We start from the raw sequence: 14,555 nt of genomic DNA, 5'->3' as shown, positions 1-14,555 counted from the left end.
GTGGCTGAACGGACTTGCAGTCCATTCTGAGGGCCCATTTATCATAGAGATGCCTGAGTGTTCTAGCTTCAACACAGATTTGGGATGGGAGCAGAGGCCTCTTTTGTCTTGGAGTTTAATCTTATTTTTTCTCCAATTTTGCTTTTACCAACAAACTCTGCATTTGGGGGATTATTGGGTGCTCACTGTCCTAGTAATAAAAGGATACTTTCATTCTCACTGGGCCGGTGCATTTCTGTGTTTTCTTGTTTGACTCAGGTTCCAAACCTCTCATATGAATGTTGTCTCTGCAAATCAGATATATTGGCCCATCTACATAGAACCCTGATGACCGTGAAAAAGAAAAGTGAATGGCATGTGACGTCATCAGGCTAGAACAAGAGAGAATGGTCAGATACAAGTCATCTTGGGATACTTATTTACTTATAGAGGTGATTTGGGAACTTTATGTTGTAAATAAATGCTTGCTGTATGAAAGAAGATGGGGAGGGCTCTTGTCCAGTTATCCAGGCCTGACAATTCTAGTTACAGACTTTTACAATGAGATAGTTATATACGAAGATACCTCTTGAGATCCTTTGCCAGTGGATGTTGTCGTCCTAGTCATTGGGATTTTCCCAGCTCAGGCTCTTTATTTCTTGCTTGGACCTTTACCACACACAGCATTGTCACTCCCTGCCTTCTACACTTGGCTTTCCTAAACACATCTTAAGTCATCACACTGCCTAAAATCTTACTCTTGCCTCAGAAGCAAGTTCAAACTCTTTAGTATGGTCCACCAAGACCAGGTGGACATGTCACTCTTCACATTTTTTTTTTTTTCCTGCTACTACCTTCCCTGCCTCCAGGCTCCTAGGTTATAGCCCCAGTAAACTTTTAGTTGTCTCCTAAATATTCTCCTTCACATTTCCAAATCCTTGCACAGTTTGGCCCTTCTGCTTTTAATGTCCTTCCTCTTCTCTCTCTGGTGAGCATTTGCTTTTGAGAATTAACTCAAAAGTCAGCTTTCCAAAGTGAAAGTTGCTCAATCATGTCTGACTCTTTGCAACCCCATGGACTATACAGTCCTTAGAATTCTCCAGCCCAGAACACTGGAGTGGGTAGACTTTCCCATCTCCAGGGGATCTTCCCAACCCAGGGATCGAACCCAGGGCTCCCGCATTGCAGGCAGATTCTTTATAGCTGAGCCACAAGGGAAGCCCAAAGCCTTCTTGAATTCCCCTCTCTCTGGTTGAGTGACATTTTCCTTCTTCTGTGCTCTCAGACTCTACCATATTGTATTGCAATGGTTGGGTCAGGAATCAGTTGCTCCCTCTTGTGTAGGAGCTCCACAAGGGCAAAATCTTATGTCTTTCATCTTTGTAGTTCCTCAGTGATGTCATGTGCCTCTTCTATTTCCCCTATTACAAGGCCCAGCACAGCAGGGGCATCCAATAAATGATTGTTGCTTGCATGAGGACCATAGAATATGGCCCAGATAGCAGATATTTAAGTTAATTGTGTGGTGTGAATTGTCAGACTAATTAAATCTTCACAGTGGAAATGACTACACTGAAATTTAGTATAGAAACATGCTGCAGCCCATGAAAACCCAACAGATTATGTAATTTAAATGAGGGATATTAAATCTTTATCTGAAGGCACAAATCAGAAGAGAGCCACAGCATGAGACCCATGTAATAGGCTAACATCGGCTTTAGTATTAACATTAGGTAGTCCTTCCTTCTTTGGGGTACAGAATGCCTGTTTCGGTATCAGACTACATCTCATCAACATGTTTGTTATGACTTATGACTTATGGAAGGAACTTTTTTTCTTTGCCGTGTAAGATCTAATGGATCAGCAAACTCTCTCTGTTGGCAAGTACTTCTTGAGAGGCTGTGAGACTGGTCACAGGGATAAGGGGTATTTTTTGGACACTTTGCCTAAATGAAATCTGAAGGGACACCCCTTCTAATATTTTATTTCCATCATTGGGCATAAATTTAGCTCTCAAAGTGTAAAAGTCTTAGACTTCCCTGGTGGTCCAGTGGTTGAGAATCTGCCTGCCAATGCAGGGGACATGGGTTCTATCCTTGGTCTGGGAAGATTCCACATGTCATGGGGCAGCTGAGCCTGTGCACCACAACTACTGAAGCCTGCACCCTAGAGCCCGTGCTCTGCAACGAGAAGCCGCCTCAGTGAGAAGCCCTTGCACCACAACTAGAGTAGACTCCCTCGCCACAGCTAGAGAAAGCCCAGGTACAGCAATGAAGACCCACTGCAGTAAAAAAAAAAAAAAAAAAAAAGCATAAAATTCTTAAGGGGAAAAACTGCAAGTCTACAAGCACTCTAGAGCAAGAACACTTGGCTTGGAGTCGAGAGTCTAGTCCCAGCTCTGTTACTAAGCCCATGGGTGATCCTGAGGAAGTCATATAACTTCTGAGGGCCTCAGTTTCCCCATGTTTGTATCAAGGAGGTTCTACTAGGAATCTCTGAAGTATTTCTCTGCTTTAGCATTTTGATCCTACGTGCTTCTCTGCAGGGACAGATTGTGAACTTAATGAAGCTTAAGCTTCAAGGATCTTTGCCTGCACAGCTCTTTTCAGAAGCCCAGGGAGGGGCCCCATCAATATCTTTTACTTGGTCATATATTTTTGTAAAGTTTCAAAAAGTAAAATATTTCAACTGAAATTGGTTAAGACAACTATCTCAACTATCTCTTTTTACTCCCCACTCTCCCTTCATTGCAATTCCCCAGTTGTGGGGTGGCCTTGAATTGGTTGTGGGCACTTTTGGGGTTCAGATAAAGAGAAATTGGGTTGAAGATATTAATGATACATTTCCATGTAGCCTAGAGTTACTTTTGTGTATAGTTGCATTGTTACTAGTTATTCTAATATAGGTCTGGCTTCCAGAAATGTTTCTACTATTTCCTGTGCTGAATGGCATGCACAAGAACAAGTCAAAACACTTCTCAATTGTGTCTATAATGTTTTGAGTGACATAAAGGTATAATCAAATTACTCTTATACCACATTTATCACCTTATTGATAAATATAGGGGTTCTGTCACTAGAATCCTGTTTCTTCAGGACTTTTTAATGCATTGTATTGATATCAATGCATGCTCACTCACTAAGTGTGGCATGAAGGGGAAAGGCCACTGATGGTGCCATGGAATGAACTTATCCTATAATACTTGGCACTGGAAGCATGTGGGGATTGGGAGAGAGACAAGATTTTGAAATGTACAGAGCCAGAAGCTAGTCTGTTGAAAATTCTTCCAGTCATCAAACATGAAAAGTTATAAATGGAGGATTCAGTTCTCAATGATGCCTAAACAAAATGGAAATGTTCTTTCAGCAGGAATATACTTGATAAAGCAGCATGTATAATTATAAACACACTGTTTTCCCTTGTTTTGATTATGTGTGCTCAAAATAGAATTTTCCAGAATGTCTGTGTTTGTAGGGGCAAAAATCTTTAACCAGTACTGTGAGCAGTAAGTCTCTGATTTTGCAGGTTTTATGCATCACAGAATAAGTCCTAACATATCTGACACATCTTGTCGAGATGAATTGTATTGGTTTTAGATGAAACAGCATGCAGTATTGATACAATGCATTAAACAGTCCTCAAGAAACAAGGGTTCTAGTGACAGAACTCCTATATTCATCAGTAAGGTGATAGATGTAGTATAAGAGTAATTTGATCATACTATTATTTAGCTCAATATATTACAGGCACAATTTAGAAATAGATTTGACTTGCTTTTATGCATGCCTTAATTTTGGACTAATTTTGTATCCATTTTCAGAACGGCTGATAGACTAAAACTCAAAGAGGAAAGGAAGGATGTATCTTAATGGAAACTGATGATTTAAACTAAAAGAAAGAAGACTAAGAGAGACTTTAAAATATTGAAAACTCTCTTATCACAATGGAAGCTAAAGACTCTGATGGTCAAAATCAAAAAGATAGGAAACAGGATCACAACAACAAAGAAAACATAGACAAAACAATAACAAAAATGAGAGGAAATTTATGTGATTTGGGACACTCCAGGACAAAGAACAGAGGAGGATAAAAGTAATGGTCTGCATGAGGACGTGGACTACAGAAAAGTTAATGAGTGTCATTGGTATTTAAAATTAGCCACTGCAAAAGAAGCCTTTTGGCTCATAGGTGAAGGAAACTGGTTAGAGCTTAGCCCAAATTTGACAAAACTCTAAAATTGTTACACGACACTGTAATGAATTAGAAGTTGGGAAAAAAACTTTTCTAAATTATCAATAATGAATAAATAAATTTCTAGTAGACTGAATTATCCTTCTCATTTCCTTATAGAAAGATTATATGAAAATTATATACAGAGATGACTAACAATTTGGAAAAATATTGTGCATGTACTTTAGGCAGTTCATTAGGAAATATGTTTTGCCATTCTGCCGCTCCCCAACACCCTCTGCCCCACGCCCACCCCCGGTTTTTGTGATGTTTGTGGAGTTTTTCAGTTTTAGAAATTGGTATTTTATAATATTATGACTTCTTACTTCATTGTAAATAAATATTCAATTTGTACTCAATTTTTGTTTTGATTTTGTATTCTCCTTCAGTAATTAGGGCCACCAAATTATATAAGCACATGATCTGTTGCTACTCATCTGACAGATTCCCTTATAGAGCAGTGTTTCTCAAGCCTTAATATGCAATTGAATCCCCTGGGGATCTTGTTAAGATGCAGCTCCTGAGATTTCTGTATTCCTAAGAACTCCCAGTTGGTGCCCACTCTGCTGGTCTAGGGACACACTTTGAGAATCAGTTCTACAACAATGGCTTCCATCTGACTGTGCATTGGGTGATTCTCTAAGAAAACACAGATACCTTGGCCCCACCCCTGAAGATTCTTACTTAGAAAACTTTGTAACTAGGCAAAGAGACCCTTTGATACACTGTTGCTAGGAATTCAAACTGATGCAACCATTTTGAAGGTTAATTTGGCAATATCTTCTTGGAAACCCCAAAGAGGTCAGCTGGAAATTCTGGGAAAGGGAGTTTTCAAATTCCTAGCTCAGATTGGGGAAGAAAAAAGTGTAGGAAGATGAGGTTTGGCTGAGAGACAGTAGATACATAATTGGTACAGGGTACAATCTCTGTAACCCAGAACTTCTACTTTTAGGAATTTATCCTAGTAATATTTACATATATAAATATATAGGTATAAGACTGTTTAATTCCACAGTATTTGTAGTTGGGAAAAACTAACAGCAACCTGCCCATCAATAAATTACACAAACTATGAAACATCTTTACAATGAAATAGCAATAGCTCATCTTAGTTAAACAATTACTATGCGCCAGACATTGCTGTAAGTTATTTATAAATATTAAATTTGTCTTAACAATTATCATGTTTCCATTTTGCAGATGATGTAATTTTTATGTATTAACATGGAAAGCTGTCCAGGGATATAACAGGTGAAAGCAACTAGCAGAACACTATTTATAATATATCATGCGTTACCATTATAATATACTAGCAAAAAATAATATATTCAAATCTGAGGCCTAGTCTTCAGTAGATAACTACTGATCTAGAATAGGAATGAAAGGACATTCATTTATATTCAAACACACTGTTTTCATGCAATTTAACTGGTAACACTTTCAGAGGAAGTAAAAATGATCAGGCTGATTTGGTGGATAAGAGCAATCTATCTGTCATCAATGGTCAGATGGATAGTCATTCTTATTGGTCTCAACATTAGGGATGATGGGAAGAACTGACCTATAGATGTACCTCTATCTCATGTCTTTAAGGACACACTCTAGGAAGAAAATACTCCAGTGCAATTTGTCTGGGCTTCTCAGTTGGTCCAACTTCTTGTCTTATACAGTTTCACCTTAGTAAAGTCATTCCACTCTTAGGCCATGGCGAGGTTTAAAAAAATTCCCAACACTTTATTATGGGATTTTTCAAACATACAGGACAGATAAAAAGAAATCTACAGGGAACACATGCATCTATCATCTGGACTGTACAATTAACATTTTACTATACTTGCTTCATCACAGTCTACTTATCTCTCTGTGCATCCATTGATTCACTTCATTTCGGGGGATGCACTTCAAAATAATTTGCTGACGTCAATCAGTACACTTTCCCCTGAATGCTGCAGTATACATATCAACAACTATAGTTTAATATGTTTCTAGTTTGTCTTCTTTCCTTTTGAGGTAACATTTACACAGGAAACACACAAATCTTAGGTGTACCATTTGGTAAGTTTTAACTAGTATGTACATCTGCAGAACTCAGACTTCTATAGAGAGAGAATTTTACCATAACTGAGAGTTCTCTAATGCCCCGTTCTGGGTACACCATTCATCCCCACCTCTCCCCTCACCAGACAACTACTGCTCTGATTTTTTCTCACTATAGATATCCTTTCTAGAACTTCATACAGATGGACTAATACAATATGTCTTTTGTGTAACAATCTTTTTACTCAGCCTAACATTTTTTGCAATTCATCCACGTTATTGCATATCCCCATTGTTCATTAAACATTTCCTTATTTTCTGGTATAAGATGATGTTTCAGATTCAATTTGTACTTTCCCTGTTGTAGGCCTGGAATCAGCCATTTTCCCAAGAATCTCTGGTTTCTTTTGCGTTGTGCTTATGTGCTCAGTTGTGTCTGACTCTTTGCGATCCCTTGGACTGTAGCCTGCCAGGATTCTCTGTCCGTGGTATTCTTCAGGCAAGAAGACTGAAGTGGGTTTCCATTTCCTCCTCCAGGGTATCTTCCTGACCCAGGGACCGAACCCCCATCTCCTGCACTGGCAGTACCACATTGTAAGTCCCCGGTTTCCTTTAATAAAGGGTATATTCAGAGACCAAGATTTGGGCGCTCAATGTTTTAATTGCTAATGGGGTATCAGTGCTTTTAGGTCATTCACTCAGTGGACAGATATAGGAAATATGTATAAGTATGTACATATATATATACACATATATAAGATATATATGCATATATGTGTGCATGTTAATGTATGTACATATAATCCACACATATATATCTATAGTATTTCTATATTTGTGTGCATGTATATATTTATACACACATAATGAAAGCTAAGTACATACTGATACTTTGCATGAGATATATATGAGATATATATATATGCATATATGTGTGCATGTTAATGTATGTATATATAATCCACACATATATATATCTATAGTATTTCTATATTTGTGTGCATGTATATATTTATACACACATAATGAAGGCTAAGTACATACTGATACTTTGCATGAGATATATATACATATATATGAGATATATATGCATATATGTGTGCATGTTAATGTATGTACATATAATCCACACATATATATATCTATAGTATTTCTATATTTGTGTGCATATATATATTTATACACACATAATGAAAGCTAAGTACGTACTGATACTTTGGTTTCAATCTTAAACCGTCAGGGTTTTCCAGACTTTCCTGTTTCAATGTTTATAAATACCTTCCTTAGCAATGAGAATATTGGCTCCTATTATCATAGCATGTTTACTTATTCGCTTAATCTCCCAACCATGCTGGCTGTCTCTTCCACCCACCACCTCCACATCCCACCTCCTCTTTGTCCTGTGTCTCACCCCCTCCTGCCCTGCATCCATGCCTCTGCATGCCTTCCTCAACCCTCTCACATCCCTGTGATTTCAGTCACTGTGCTGAGTTCTCCATACTGGGAAGGAAAATACAGGGAGCAGGTACCACATTTTGATAGGAAAAAGCCCCAGTGAACAAAACCAACACTGCTCCATTTGCAGTCGTTCTATTTGTTAATTCCTGTTACTAAATGTTTACAAAGAAAAGCACTGAGCCTTGAAAACAAAACAAAACAAAATGGAACAACTGAGTGGAGCAAGTTACAATTTTAAGTCCCAAGTAGAAGACTTTTAACAGGCTATTAGAATGATAACCTGTGGCTGCTGTGGAACCATCTCAAAGGCTCCCTGATGTCGCCCGGGAGGGACTAACACTGCTCTGTAACCAGTGAAAACACTTAAGGCCTTCAAAGGCGTTAATCAATCATAAGGAGCATTAGCAGAAGCTTCTGTAGGGGAAGCATTAGCTGTCCTTGGGGAGACACAGCGGGTGAAGGTCCCGGCCATTCAGAGACCTCCGGCCTTGGCATTCACGGGTCTCAGCTGTGACAAGTCTGCAGGCCCCAAGGTCAGGCTTTTACCCACTGACTTGAGATTCCTGGGGATTTCTCATCAAAGCCTTTGCCTATCACCTTAGGGGAGAAACCCTGCTGTAGTTGCCTTCACATTTCTTAAAGTCCGAGAAATAACCTGGCTTTTGGAAAACAATCTGTTAACACTTTCTGGAAGTTTTGGAAGGCAGGAACCCCCTTGAGTGCACCAAGCACTATGCAGTGCTGGCTCTTTCATTTCTAGCTCGGTTTTGACTCATGGCCCCACTGCCTTCCCCGCACTCACCAGAAAGCACAGATTCTCAGCTTAGTTTGCTTATCAGACTGCATAAAGCCGGGTGCTCTCAGGGTCTGCTTTATCTTTGGCCACACACTACCTACTGACCAGGGAACCCACTTAATCATCTCTGAAATATGCCTCATTTGTAGGCTTAAGGCAGCCTTAACCTGAAACAGGGATGGCAAATTTGTTTCAAGACATATTTGTTGTTGTTCAGTTGCTAAGTCGTGTCTTCACGCTTGCAATCCCGTGGACTGTAGCCCACCAGGCTTCTCTGTTCATGGGGTTCTTCTGGCAAGAATACTGGAGTAGGGTGCCATTTCCTCTTCCAGGGGATATTCCTGACTCAGGGATTGAAACTGCGTCTCTTATGCCTCCTGCATTGGCAGGCGGATTCTATAACACTAGCGCCACCTAAGAAGCTCTCTATCTAATTTAATTCTCATGTAATTTCTCAAAGAAAAAAGTAGTAGCTTCACTTTACCTATGAGGAAAATGGAGGCCCGGAAGCCATAAAGAAATTGCCAAAGATCTTGCAGTAGAACTGGAACCTGAATGCAAATCTATTTGCTTCCAAAAAACTTGTTCTTTCCATGGCACCATATTTGTTGTTGTTTCTGAACCTAAGCTTCACCATTAACATTCAGTCAGTTCAGTCGCTCAGTTGTGTCCGACTCTTTGCGACCCCATGGACTACAGCACGCCAGGCCTCCCTGTCCATCACCAACTCCTGGAGTTTACTCAAATTCATGTCCATTGAGTCAGTGATGCCATCCAACCATCTCATCCTCTGTCGTCCCCTTCTCCTCCTGCCTTCAGTCTTTCCCAGCATCAGGGTCTTTTGCAATGAGTCAGCTCTTTGCATCAGGTGGTCAAAGTATTAGAGTTTCAGCTTCAGTATCAGTCCTTCCAATGAATATTCAGGATTGGTTTCCTTTAGGATGGACTGGTTGGATCTCCTTGCAGTCCAAGGGACTCTCAAGAGTCTTCTCCAACACCACAGTTCAAAAGCATCCATTCTTTGGCACTCAGCTTTCTTTATAGTCCAACTCTCACATCCATACATGACTACGGGAAAAACCATAGCTTTGACTAGACGGACTTTTGTTGGCAAAGTAATGTCTCTGCTTTTTAATATGGTGCCTAGGTTTGTCATAACTTTTCTTCCAAGGAGTAAGAGTCTTTTAATTTCATGGCTGTAGTCACCATCTGCAGTGATTTGGAGCCCCCCAAAATAAAGTCAGCCACTGTTTCCACTATTTGCCTTGAAGAGATGGGACCAGATGCCATGATCTTAGTTTTCTAAATGTTGAGCTTTAAGCCAACTTTTTCACTCTCCTCTTTCACTTTCATCAAGAGGCTCTTTAGTTCTTCTTCACTTTCTGCCATAAGGGTGGTGTCATCTGCATATCTGAGGTTATTGATATTTCTTCCAGCAATCTTGATTCAGCTTGTGCTTCATCCAGCCCAGCATTTCTCATGATGTACTCTGCATATTAAGTTAAATAAACAGGGTGACAATATACAGCCTTGACGTATTCCTTTTCCAATTTGGAACCAGTCTATTGTTCCATGTCCAGTTCTAACTGTTGCTTCCTGACCTGCATACAGATTTCTCAATCCTTAGCATTAGTGTTGAGCAAATCTGGATTCCACCAAATTTTCAAATATGACCCCAAACTGTTATTCTTTTCTTTGACATGGTTTTAGCTCCAGCTGGAAGCATGAGTCTAAGCATTTAGTTTCATGGTAGAGAAATGCAAGAGGCACTCTCTAAAGTTACTTCCTTCTATCCTGTGGGCTTTGGGCAGCCCAGAATAGGTTTGTTTCCAGAGCTAGGAGTCTGGCACAGTGACCTTGACTCCAAAGGATCCCTGTCCAGGCCAGTTAAGTGTGGAGTGCCCTCTTTCAATGCCAGCAATTCAAAGAGGTACAGAAGAGTTGTGACCTGACTTCCTAATCCTGTGAATTGTGGGCACCTGTGTGCCTGCTTGGCTGTTGTGATGTCACATGGACTTCAGCTTCTATAGTCAGAATCACAAGGCTCCATGAGGTAGTTGAGTAAACCAGGACAACCTCAGAGCTGGAATGGACCTCTAGCTTGGTCTAGTTCCATGCTGCCTAAGGCAAAAAAAAAAAAAAAAAAAAGCTCTGTCTAGCACCATGGTCAGAAATAGGTTTAAATACTTCCTGAGGCAGGAATAGTACAATCTCCCCCCTTTAATTGGTACATTGTTAGGCAGCTCTGGCAGCTCTGAAATTCTTTTAAAATTAAATTATATATAGCTCTATAATTTTCAAGTTCTTCACCTGATTGATTTTCCTCAATTTTATCAGAAACTGATTGCTGTAAAGTTGATACATCAACCGAGTAGCTGGTGCAGATAGTTTGGACTAAGCAAGGTTAGCTCTAGGGAAAACTTATAAGGCTCTCTAGTAGAGTTTACTTTCATTGTCTTAATCATGCTACCTTTCTTTGGGGACAACCCCTTCTCACCCTCTCCATTCTTTCTTCTTCCTTCAGAATTCCTGCTGTTATGAAAAGTTTGGAAATTTAGCCACCGTTGGGGTAAGTGACTGATAAAAACATGACTGTCTCCTCTAAAGAGAAGGATTAAGTCTTGAATTTTTTTTTTTTTTAAGGCTAAAACCTTGAAAGGTTTGGCATAAAGGAACAAATTCGAAATGAATCTTAGTATTCAGGCAGTTTGAGGGAAGGTGGGGGTAAGGGAACATAGATTCCCAGCACTTTTGATATTGAAACAGCATGTAAAACATCCATCAGCTTACCCTAGTTTTGTCTCCTTAAATAATATGTTAATTAATCAGATTGAAACAGCACCAGCTTACACTGGTTTTGCCTCTGTAACTAAGTTGATTAATCAAACCTGGAGACTTTAAGGGACAGGACTGAGCATGTGCAGGTTGGGAACCCATGTCTCCACGATAACCCGGAACCCAGAGCCAGAGATCTTCAGGCCACGAACCTCAAAGATGAGAAATGTTGCCACGGTGCCCTTTAGGAAGCACTGTGTCCTCCAATAAGGAAAATCTGGCTTCCTGCAATATGGACTAATTCAAGACTAGCCAGTAAGCTTCCAAGTTTGAAATTCCCCTAGCTCCTTAAATGTCACCTGAAGCCTGGGTGGAGAAGAGAGATTTGAGAACTTTGCTTCCAATTTCCTTGCCGGTTGATCTCATAATAAAGCTCTTCCTTTCCTCAGAAGCTGATGCCATAGTGTTGGCTTCTGTGTGCCTCAGGCAGCATGCCCTTGCTTGGTAACAATTTCCCCTCAGGTAGGATACCTGACTCACCAAGGTGAGGCTGGTTCTACATCTCCATCGTGGTCTGATGATGCTCTCCACTGGGTGAATACTGGTGGTCTCACAGGAGGATGGAATAGAGCGCAGGGAGGTTAGTGACCTGTGTTACTTGAGGTCTAAGTGCAATAGAAAGTGGCTCATTGGCTCAAAGTGTGTAGAGCCTGGCCCCAAGCAGGCCTTAGCATGCAGCAGAGACCCTGCGCCATTACCCTCTCACCCTGTCAGAAGCAGTAGTAGGTGATCCTGCTCAGCCACTGGTCCAGGTTGCAGTGGGCCCCACCCACAAGGAACCAACTGTCAATGAGCTACAGGGTTCCTACTCAGCCATTGGTTGGGGCTGCAGTGGCCCCGCCCACAAGCAACCAACTGTGACCGACCGGCCATTAGTGAGGGGATTTTTCAGCCAACCATTGGTGGAGTGCTGGTCTTCAGGTGGAGAGCAAAGAGGTTGATCACGGGCTTCTCCTCTGGGGCCTTCCAGTTCACCTTGCCTTGGGCCTATGGATGAGCTGGGCGGTGGGGGGCAGGGGCAGGGAACATCCTGGGGCTGTGTCCTGCAGGGCTCCAGAGCCCTCGCCAAGTCGAGGTCCAGGCCTTGAGGCAGCGGTGAACCTCTCCCACGTTTCTGCCTCCACAGCCTAATAGCAGCTGCAGTCAGCCTGGGTCACAGCCTGTGAGACCTGGCCCACTCTGTACAGGTGGTCTGAGGAGCCTAAGGGCCAGTTGAGTTGGGCACCTGGCTCCCTCAGCAATGACTGCTGGGCAGGGTCTGAGGACTTGGTCCTGAGGGTGCCACCAGCTGAGATCTTCCTCCTCTCAGCCATGACCTGGACCTCAGAAGGTGACAGTTGTGCCTTGGGACCTTGCCCATTTTTGTGAGAACAGAGAATAACATTCATTTGATAGAGATTTACAGGAACCTCCTTACCTGACCATGACCTGGCCTCAGGAGCAAAGGATCTGACACCAAGAAGTTGGCAATAACTAACCATGCCCCTCCCTTACCATTCCTAGACAGGGGCTTTGCTGAAAGCTTTCAGGGAATTTGGGGTTTTTAAGGCATGAGCCACTCGTCTTCTTGCATGGCCCTCAATAAACCTTTCTCTCCTCCAAATGTTGACGTTTGGTAACAAAAGTAAAGCCCAGTAGGATTTGAATAGCCACCCTGGGTTTGACTGATGATCTGCTTTAATTCCTTTCTCAAAGATGGCATCTCCCACAGTGCAGTCTCTACTCCAGCGCTCATGCTGCCAAAACAGGAGCCAGCGATAATTTGGAGGGAAGATTTCCTGATAACAAACGGCCGTGTCTCTTGATGCAAGGCATAGATATTCCTTGAAAGGCTTTCTGTCGAAATAGACAAGGTCCCAGCCTGCCTTCCTTTCAGAGAGATGAAAATATCACAGCCTGCGGTGGTTGAGGGTGTGGTGGAAACTAAACTCCTTAGCCCTGAGGTTTAGGGATGGGTGTGTGTGTTTTATTTATCATTTACGGAGAAGCCTGTCCACACACTGCATTTTAGGAATTGGTAAGAAATACTGATGAAAATATGAACACTCGAGGCATGAAAGAGCCTTTGAAACTAGGACAGACTTTCATTAGAGCCTTACCTGGATGGAGTCTGTGGGTGAGTGAGGCAGTTTGTATGCGCTACCCTCTCATCCTCACAAATCAATTTTTAAACTTGGTTTAGGCTCCGGGAAGCAGTGAAATTGGGGATTTCAAATGAGCCTCTCAGTCCAGATGTGTCCACAATAAAAACCACTGGGCAGTAGGGCATAATTAACAATCTCTCCTTCCCTGAGACCGCAGAATGGCATTCATTTCGCCAACTGGGCTTGACGTGAATTGGCTAGAATGTCTGAGTAGATTTCCAGCTGCTGCTCATGTAGTGCTGGCTCCCAGCAGTATTTGCATTCCAAATAAAACGAGGCCTGAAATAGATGTGCGATACATGTTCAAAGCTATTTTTAATCAATGATCACTTGGTTCGCTGTGAAAGATTATCAGGAGGTCACAATCCCTTTTGGGTTTTGCTGTGTCCAGCAGAACTGATCTAAACACCCAGTGACTTCAGCTTCCCCTCCCATCCTTCTGCTTTGTCAGCTCTATGGATGAAGGGGAGGAAGGACTTTAGTGGACAGCACAGACTTGTTTACAGTTACAAGTACCAGAGCTGGAAAGCCATTTACTTCAACTGTTTAAGTTTGTCCTGGTCCCACACAGAAACTTTGTGCAGCAGTGGTAAGCCTGAGGAGTCTGTCCTCTGAACCTCCATCCTGAAACTCACCAGGCTACTGTCTAGCAAGCCAATCAATTTCAGTTCAAAGGAGGGCTCCAGAGAAATGTTTCTCATTTGCTAAGTCCCTTCTAGCTGTGGGGATGCTTGGAGCAGTGCACATTTCTTTATAGATAGTATCTTCTTGGAAGCTTGAGCTTTCTGTAGGGACTGCTGCCAATATTATCCACTAGTTATTGTTGTTGTTTTAAATAATGGCACCTTGCATTTATTTAGCAGGATTACTGTTTGCAAGCAAATCTATAATCTCATTTGCAGAATGCATTTACATGGTATGAATACTTAAATGCTTACAATTGCATATTAATTTTGTTTAACAGAGTATGCTAATATTACTTCCCCTCCCTTGTTTCTCTGTTTTTCTGTAATGTGTTTTCCTTTCTGAGGCAGCTTTTCTGACTTTTTTTTTTTTTTTTAACTCATGCGTTGGCC

General features: G+C 41.5%; 1 protein-coding gene and 1 long non-coding RNA gene across 4 annotated transcripts in view; one reads left to right on the top strand and one right to left on the bottom strand.

The window, feature by feature from the left end:
* Positions 1-6,469: 6,469 nt before the first annotated feature.
* LOC145503545 (uncharacterized) lies at positions 6,470-10,621 on the bottom strand. The gene is made up of 2 exons (XR_014051562.1): positions 8,985-10,621; positions 6,470-6,824 (listed from the first exon to the last, which is right to left on the bottom strand). It is a non-coding gene; the product is annotated as an uncharacterized LOC145503545 (long non-coding RNA).
* Positions 10,556-14,555, top strand: part of TMEM178A (transmembrane protein 178A) — a 474,083-nt gene continuing 470,083 nt past the window's right edge. For 2 of the 3 annotated variants that reach the window (XM_081483208.1, XM_081483211.1), the window contains exons 1-3: positions 10,556-10,727; positions 10,838-10,903; positions 11,025-11,069. The gene's annotated coding sequence lies outside the window, so the exon portion shown is untranslated. Of the gene's footprint in view, positions 10,904-11,024; positions 11,070-14,555 lie in introns of all 3 variants that reach the window. The other variant, XM_081483213.1, reaches the window with a different exon arrangement.

Source organism: Giraffa tippelskirchi, chromosome 4 (genome assembly GCF_054371585.1).
Source record: "Giraffa tippelskirchi isolate mGirTip1 chromosome 4, T2T-mGirTip1v1.2.pri, whole genome shotgun sequence".
NCBI classification, from domain to species: Eukaryota; Metazoa; Chordata; class Mammalia; order Artiodactyla; family Giraffidae; genus Giraffa; species Giraffa tippelskirchi.
This window is presented reverse-complemented; position numbering and strand designations above follow the sequence as displayed.